Consider the following 7,533-nt stretch of genomic DNA (forward strand, 5'->3'; position numbering starts at 1 on the left):
TATCATATGACCTACAATCGTCGGTTACGTCACTTTACTGCCAATCACAAATCCTCTCCCATGACTTCATGGGATAGTAAAGTGTCCATCATATGCACACTTCAGAATCTTGCTGGAAGAAGTAGGTCAGCTGGGTACTTTTTGCCTACTGTTTTATGAGCTGTGTTGGGGAAAGTTACTTTTAACAGTAATGCATTACAATATTGCTTTACTCCTTAAAAAAGTAACTAATTAAGTTACTTTTTATAAAAAAGTAATGTGTTACATTACTTTTGCGTTACTTTTTCTCACCTGGGCTGGGCTTGCTTGTTTGTTTTTTAATAACAATAAAAAAAGTTATATTTTTTGGCAAAATTAATGTTAAGGCCCTTTCACACCAAAAGTGAAATGAATAAGCCTATCAGGCTGAAGGAAATGCAAATTTATGCCTGTACAGTAGAGGGCGCAGCTCAAACAAACCTTTCAGCTGTGCTGCCATTCTGGAATAAAGAAGAAAAGGATACAAGAAAAGGAAGTTCAACACAAGGGCTGCATCCGAAAACTGGAAAATGCTGCCTTCAGAGGACACATTTCAAGGTAGGAAAGCATCAAGGCATGTCTGAATCCAGTGTTAGCTTCACATCCTGTTTCCTGAGATACCTTCATCTGATCTATTTTTGAAGGCAGCATAGACGTATCCTTCACTGCCTTAGAATGGAACACACAGGATTGTGGGATATCAATGACAGTTGAGCTAGAAAAATTAAGATGGTGTCTGAAAGTTGCGTTTGCTGGTCAGTTTGTGTGTAAATGTAAGTTTTTGACCAACATTTTCCACTTTTGATGTAATTTCTAGTGAGAAATTACTACTGTTGTAATTAAATATTTGTTTAGTTCTCACCAAAGCTTCTGCTAATTTGCGGTAGATCATTAAATTGTTACTCTTCCCCAGAAGTCTGTCTGAAATCAGTTTCATGAGGTGCCTTCATACACAAACGCTGCCTTACAAAGTCATTGCCTGATAGGGCAGCGAGGCAACAAATAACCTGCCTAGGTTTTCGGATGCAGCCTATTATTTCTAAATCTAATCTAAAGTAATTTTTGCTTATTAGTATGGTTGAATTAGATCATTGAAGGTCAGCAGCAAAGACATTGGTTAATAAAGTGAGATTAAATACATAAAGTATGTTTGTGTAATTTAATATAGTTAATTATTACAGGTTTGCATAAAATTCTGAGATTGCATTTCACTGTTTTTATTCATTTTGAGGAATACTGAATGTTTTTGTGAGTGAGATGAGTAAATGCTCACATTTAGTCTAGAACTACAATAACCATCATGTTCACACAGCGCACACAACACCTGCACTTTATTTCTCTCAACATGGAGACAGGAGAGCTGTCAGTCAATAAATGTGAAAAAGTAACTTGCATTACTTATTTGAAAAGTAACTTTGATATTTTGTTGTAAATTGAAAAAGTAATGCATTACTTTACTAGTTACTTGAAAAAGTAATCTGATTACGTAACTCAAGTTACTTGTAATGCGTTACCCCCCAACATTGTTTATGAGTACTGTGAATTTGAACACACTACTTTTGTAACATACTGTTTTTACCTACTGTATATTAGGGAAGTATGCGATTTCAAATGCAGCCAGCAATGAAAACTAAGGCCTACTAGTGCACTTTTAAAATGAAAAATGTGTATTTCACATTTTGTCCATAATAAAAAAAGCTTTGGAATACATTTCCACATTACTGCACAGCAGAGAAGACGGAGTTGATGAGATGAATGGTTTGGACAAATGAATTCATGAGAAACAATGCAGTCAGAGCACAAAAGACTCCAGTTACAAGGTAGCTCAGTCAAGGCCAAGCTAGGGATGAATCCATAAAACTGATACTGCTGTCTGCCTACAGTAAAGCCAATAGTAACTACACAATGATGAGCAACACCACATCGATTAACAGTTTAAATTCATTTTTAATGAACTTTGTATTATTATTATGTTTTTTTTTTTTTTTCAGTATGTGGTCAAATGTTTCTTTAGAAAATTCCTCAAAGTCAAAAAAAATCAACCCTCTGATTGATTCTTTTGCCATCCTCAACAACATCAAAGAAGTAAGCATTTGAAATGTTATATTCTCACAAATCCCACAGTTTTTTCTTGATGCCAATAGGAAATTTATGGTTAATGTGGCTAAATTTTAGTTAGAAGAGTTATTTCAGAGGATGTGGTGTGTGTGTTTGTGTGTGAAATCCCTTCAGTCAGACCGTATCATTTGACCAGGCTAATCTCCTCTTCTTACAGCTCATTACAACTATGTTTGTCCAAAACAATGGCCCAAAGTAATGAAAAAAGCCGCTGCGAGGCTGAGCTGATTGGAAGGTAATAAAAAGTGAAAAAGGACAAAGTGAAAAGGCAATGCACACACTCGCTCTCACAAACACTGACTGAAAATAGCATCCTTATCATCCCTGTTTCATTTAGATTTGATTACTGTCGGATTATAATGCAATCACAACACTGTTTGAGAGGTAGCTATGGGAACCGTGTATCTCGCCGCAGATCTTAATTTAGGTTTGAACACTCCAGATCACTTAGATACAAGAGACGAGGGGGATGGACAGAAAGGAACAAGGGCGCGAGAGGAGGTGAGAGGTGTACTGGGAATGAGGCATGAGGGGGAGACAGGACGTGGAGACAGGCACTTTCTTGTTCTTTCTGTTGTATTTCATATGCGATTCAATTTGTCTTTCAGGAGGAAAATCAATTTCTGATGACAATCCTGTGTGCTGCACTGAAAGGCAGAGAGTTCCTGAGTCCTGGGAAAGTTGCTGTTGGAGACGGAGGCTAATCTCGGCAGAATGAATCATTCACACTCTTATTTGGACATCTGTGTTAACATTTTCCCCCCCGATTCCTCCCCACCCTCATAAACTCTGCCCGACTGGTGACGGTTTCATTAGAAGTTTTTGCAGGTGGTTGAAAGTTTGGTGGGACAGCAATATGATGACGCCAACTGGACTGAATTTCCTCCTACAGTGTCAACAGACGCATACTTTATTCTTAATAATAAAATTATTTTTAAAATGTTGTATCATATAATTTATATTTGTATAATATTTTATACATTTATTAGGATCTGATTTAAATGTCAGTTTTGAACTGGTGAATGCATTCATGTCCATATAGTGCTGTAACCATGGCAATGCTGAACTTGACCGTGGCAAAGGAAAGACACCGCAAACAGTGTGCACAAAAACAATGACTTGAAAGCACAGAATGTCAGATCAATGGAAAGTTAATTAATGAAGTGAGCAGAACTGCCAGATGCTCTTGATTCCTATGGAGCACATGTTCTTCATACTGCTGCAAGACACAAAGAGAGGCTTCTTTTCATGATTCTCAATGGCTTTCAGTTCATTTAATCTCATATTTTTAGTCATTTCAAATTAAAAGGGAAAAATAAAGGTCTCGACCAGTAGGCAAAGGTGTCACAGCTATAAAACAAGATGAAATATGTAGCCTTAAAGTGATAGTTCACCCAAAAATGTCATCATTTACCCACCCTCATGTCTTTCTAAACCCATAAGACTTTAGTTTATCTTCAAATCACAAATAAAGTTATTTTTATGAAACCTAAGAGATTTCCTACCCAGGCTCATTTAAAAAAAAAAAAAAAAAAAATTCTACGGCAACATTTCTGTAGACAAAATGATAGTAATGTTGCTTTTTGCACATTTCATTACACTTTCAAAGTGAAATGTCCAGTAGTGGCACTAAAAGCACGTTTGGATTTATCTGAAACAGATGAACATGCTCTATTGCGATTGAAATGAAAGTTTTACCTACTCTAAACCCTTACCCTAAGCCTAACCAATAGTTTTAACAAAAGAAAATGTGAGATAAAAACGCATTTGCTGAAGCAACCATGCCAATTGAGCTTGCTTCTACAAGTCTTTGAGCTATATTATCATGATTCGTGTGTCACTGGACACTCCACATCAAGTGCAATGCTGTACCAGGTGATTTTCCAAGCAAGTTTACAAAAAAAGCCATGTGGAGCTTGTTCTGTAATGCAAATTACAAAATGTATTAGTTTACAAATCATGCACTATTGTAAAAAATGTTTTCAGGTCATAACATATATTTTATCATATAATGTTTGCATAAAAAAGTCCCCTTCACACCAGAGCTGAAAATTCAGGAAAATTCAAGTTTTTATTAACTTATAATCTGCCCCTGTAAACATAAATTGTTTCAAAAGGAATAAAAATGGTTGATGTTTTACTACCACTAGTGTTCATTTCAGCGTAAAACTGCAAACCCTATTGCTCAAAATAATTAATTGGTTTGAGTAGGGCAAACTTAAATTAAGCAAATTAGTACAGTCAAATTAACTTTTATGAGTATTTAGAGCTTTCTTTTTCTTTTGAGTTCACAGAACTGACACAATTTAAGTAATATGAACTCATTATTTGAGTTTGATTTGAGCTCTTTCTTTTAATTTAGATGAACTTAAATTTAACTGAAACTGGGCTAGGATTTCTATTTACCAGCATGCTTTGCCATGGCACTCGAAAAGGGAGAGTAAATGCTAAAATTGTTACGCGATGTTTTTTTGCGCAAGATTAATGTTAAGTGGGAGATTTAGTAGTGTTTAGCATTTGGTTGCGCTAATTTAGAAGAGTTCCTGTAATGTTTTTTTACCATCATGGTGACAAGTGGAGCATGCGGCTTGGTTTGAGAACAGGTAAATTAAGTTATTTATAATACTGTACTCATTCAGCAAGTACTATGCCATGATAATGAAAGCATGTTAGCATTTATTCAGTTAGCTAGTTATAGCTAGCTAAGTTTCCACTAATAAAATATTTAAGTTGAGATTAGATGATAATTTTAAGTTAAATGTAGTTAAAGTGTATTAATTAGTTTACTCAAACATTTCAATTTTAGAGCAATTCAAATGTACGAGTACAAAATTAAAATCTGCCAGTTCCGTTTAAACTTTGAATTCCTTAACTTAAAAAAATTTAGTTTTGCCAACTTATTTGGGTTTAAAGTGTATAGGAATGTTTTGCAAAAAAATAGGTAAAGACATGTTATTCCAACGTTCACACAACTTTAAAAAAAAAAAAAAAAAAATCACATAATGTAAATAAGTTATCACAGAATAAGAATATGTGTATAACTCAATTTTGACAAAAAATGTCAGATAGAACCTTTTAATTACAAGGTGACGATTTCTTTCCCTCCATTGAAAGTCTATTCCACCAAAACCGTGAGGTTTCAAAAAGTTCTTAAAGAGAACAAACCTCATAGGATCTAAAAGAAGCTCAAAAGCTGACATGCGAGAACAAACCTCATTGGTTCTTGCACATCAAGTACGGTTGAGCTTCCGTTTTCCATATTTGATGTGCTCTATGTATGTGCGCTGATTAATGTTTATATGTGAATAAAAGCCAAAATAAATCTGTCCATTATATAAGCTAACGTGTCTCTTCAGAAGACATTGTTTAATCTTCTTGATTCAAATGGATTGCTTTTATGTTCTCTTTATGAACTTTGTGAAGCATCAAAGTTTTGGTGGAAGAATGGAAATTTCTTAGGTTTCATCCTTTTAAAGATGTCCATAAATGCATGGGAAAAGGAGAGATGAGACTTCTTAACATTTGTAATCTCTGTGGTCTTTGGCAATGTCACATGTGAAATGTGAAGAGGGTTTTTTAATCAAGCCTACACCAAAGGAAAAGGACACATAAGAGAATAATGCTGCAATTATCAAATAGACATTTTCTAAGCATTAGCTACATTAAAGTTGATTAAGGGGTATTGTATTTCTTGTGTAAAAGAGCCATGGTCATGTTCATTCATTTTATATTTTCTCAGCTAAAAGTCTTTTTAAAATATTTTTTTTTTTAACAATTTTTGAAATAACACTATTCCACAACTGCCCAATGAACATTGTTGAAGGTTGAAAAATGACTTATCACACAAATGTCAGATGTGAAAGGCATACAATTTGGACAAGCCCTCGTATTTGCCATGGCTACCTGATTTTAAAAGAACTGGACTGGCTTGATTAGACATTGAAGTAATAGATCTGAAGTATCAGCTGGACTTGTGATTAATAAAAGCGTATTGTACGAGGCAGTGACCCTCATGGCTAAAATCCTTTCTATGTTCTTCCAGGCAGAAAGGGTTTAGACCTCATAATAGTTATTTTAAAGGGCATGTAATTAACGAGGTCTAATGCCATTGTCATACTGTTAAGGCTCAAAAGTTTGCACAGCAAGGAAGTTGGGTTTTAAAATAGACCGCTCAGTGAACATGGGCTCTGATTACAATTATGCGCTACACTTTGCTGATTTGAAATCAATGAGGCCAAATTTCACAGGGGCCCTGTCAAATGGTAGCAACGAGCATCCCAGATCCATTCCCCAATCAAAAGTTTTTGCTCTGTATAATTTCACGCAATCAGATTTCTCCACAGTCATCCAGTGCAATCAGGTAATCAGTGGGGCCCATTAACAAGACAAATGGGGTTTAAAAAGTGGGTGCACTCTGTTTGCAGGAACTTCCTGTGGAGAAGGCCCCCCTGCCTCTGCCATCTTTGATACGCTGCAGAATGGCTCTGCACTCGCTGCAATTTGGGTTTAAAAAAGGAACTGACGATTTCATGAGATTTCGATCATTTAACATGGTATCGGCTAATGAAGTGATATAGTTAACTGGTAAAGGAATGCTTAAATTGGCTGGATATCAGATAAAGGTCTTTTCTTTATTCAGTTTGAATTGTTTCATTAATGCAATGCATGTTCGCCATCACGCACATTAGGAAAAGGTTCTCTCCATAGGATTTTTCCTTTAATTGCTTTCGCCACGAATCTAAAAAATTGAAGAAAACTAAGAAAAGGTGTCTTTCATTTGCCCTTTTTAAACTAAGAGGATGATATTTTGGCCTAAACTGACGTTTCTCTCGGTGGACACAAACTGTCATTACCACAAATTTAAATGCCTGTGGAAATAATGAACCAAGACAATGTGCGCATAACAAAGACAACAACAAAAAATGAAAAGGAATAGGCTCTAATTTTGGCCCTTAGGGGAATGTGGAGCGATTCTAATTAAGCTCATCCTGAAATGAAACACTCAGGTCATGCCGGTCTCTCATCTCGGTCCCTTAACTGGCTGCTTTTGTTTGAGACGTACAGTTAATAACAATGTCCAACCTCAGAGAGCGGAAGTCATGCTCACAAAGACCCAGAGGCCATTAGGAACCTCACATGCCGTATAGATACTTGATTAGATGCAGCTTTAACTGCCAGACAGCAGTCAAAGATGGCTGAATTTCACAAGTTGTCCCTCAAGTAGTCCTGATTAAACACGTGAATCAGCGAGGAGCTGTGCTGATTCTACCCAAGGTGATTTGAAGTGCTTAATTAAACATAGACTATACCGAGATAGCTCAATCTAAGAGCTGTCAAGCCTTAAACCAGGATGAATATCGCACACCTCATACATCATATTTGCAGATAGATCTATCT

At 35.9% G+C, this 7,533-nt stretch overlaps 1 long non-coding RNA gene across 1 annotated transcript; it reads left to right on the plus strand.

The window, feature by feature from the left end:
* The first annotated feature begins 48 nt into the window (after window positions 1-48).
* On the plus strand, window positions 49-3,080 carry LOC127514343 (uncharacterized). The gene is made up of 2 exons (XR_007930607.1): window positions 49-576; window positions 2,745-3,080. It is a non-coding gene; the product is annotated as an uncharacterized LOC127514343 (long non-coding RNA).
* Window positions 3,081-7,533: the final 4,453 nt, after the last annotated feature.

This window comes from Ctenopharyngodon idella, chromosome 6, assembly GCF_019924925.1.
Source record: "Ctenopharyngodon idella isolate HZGC_01 chromosome 6, HZGC01, whole genome shotgun sequence".
Taxonomy (NCBI): domain Eukaryota; kingdom Metazoa; phylum Chordata; class Actinopteri; order Cypriniformes; family Xenocyprididae; genus Ctenopharyngodon; species Ctenopharyngodon idella.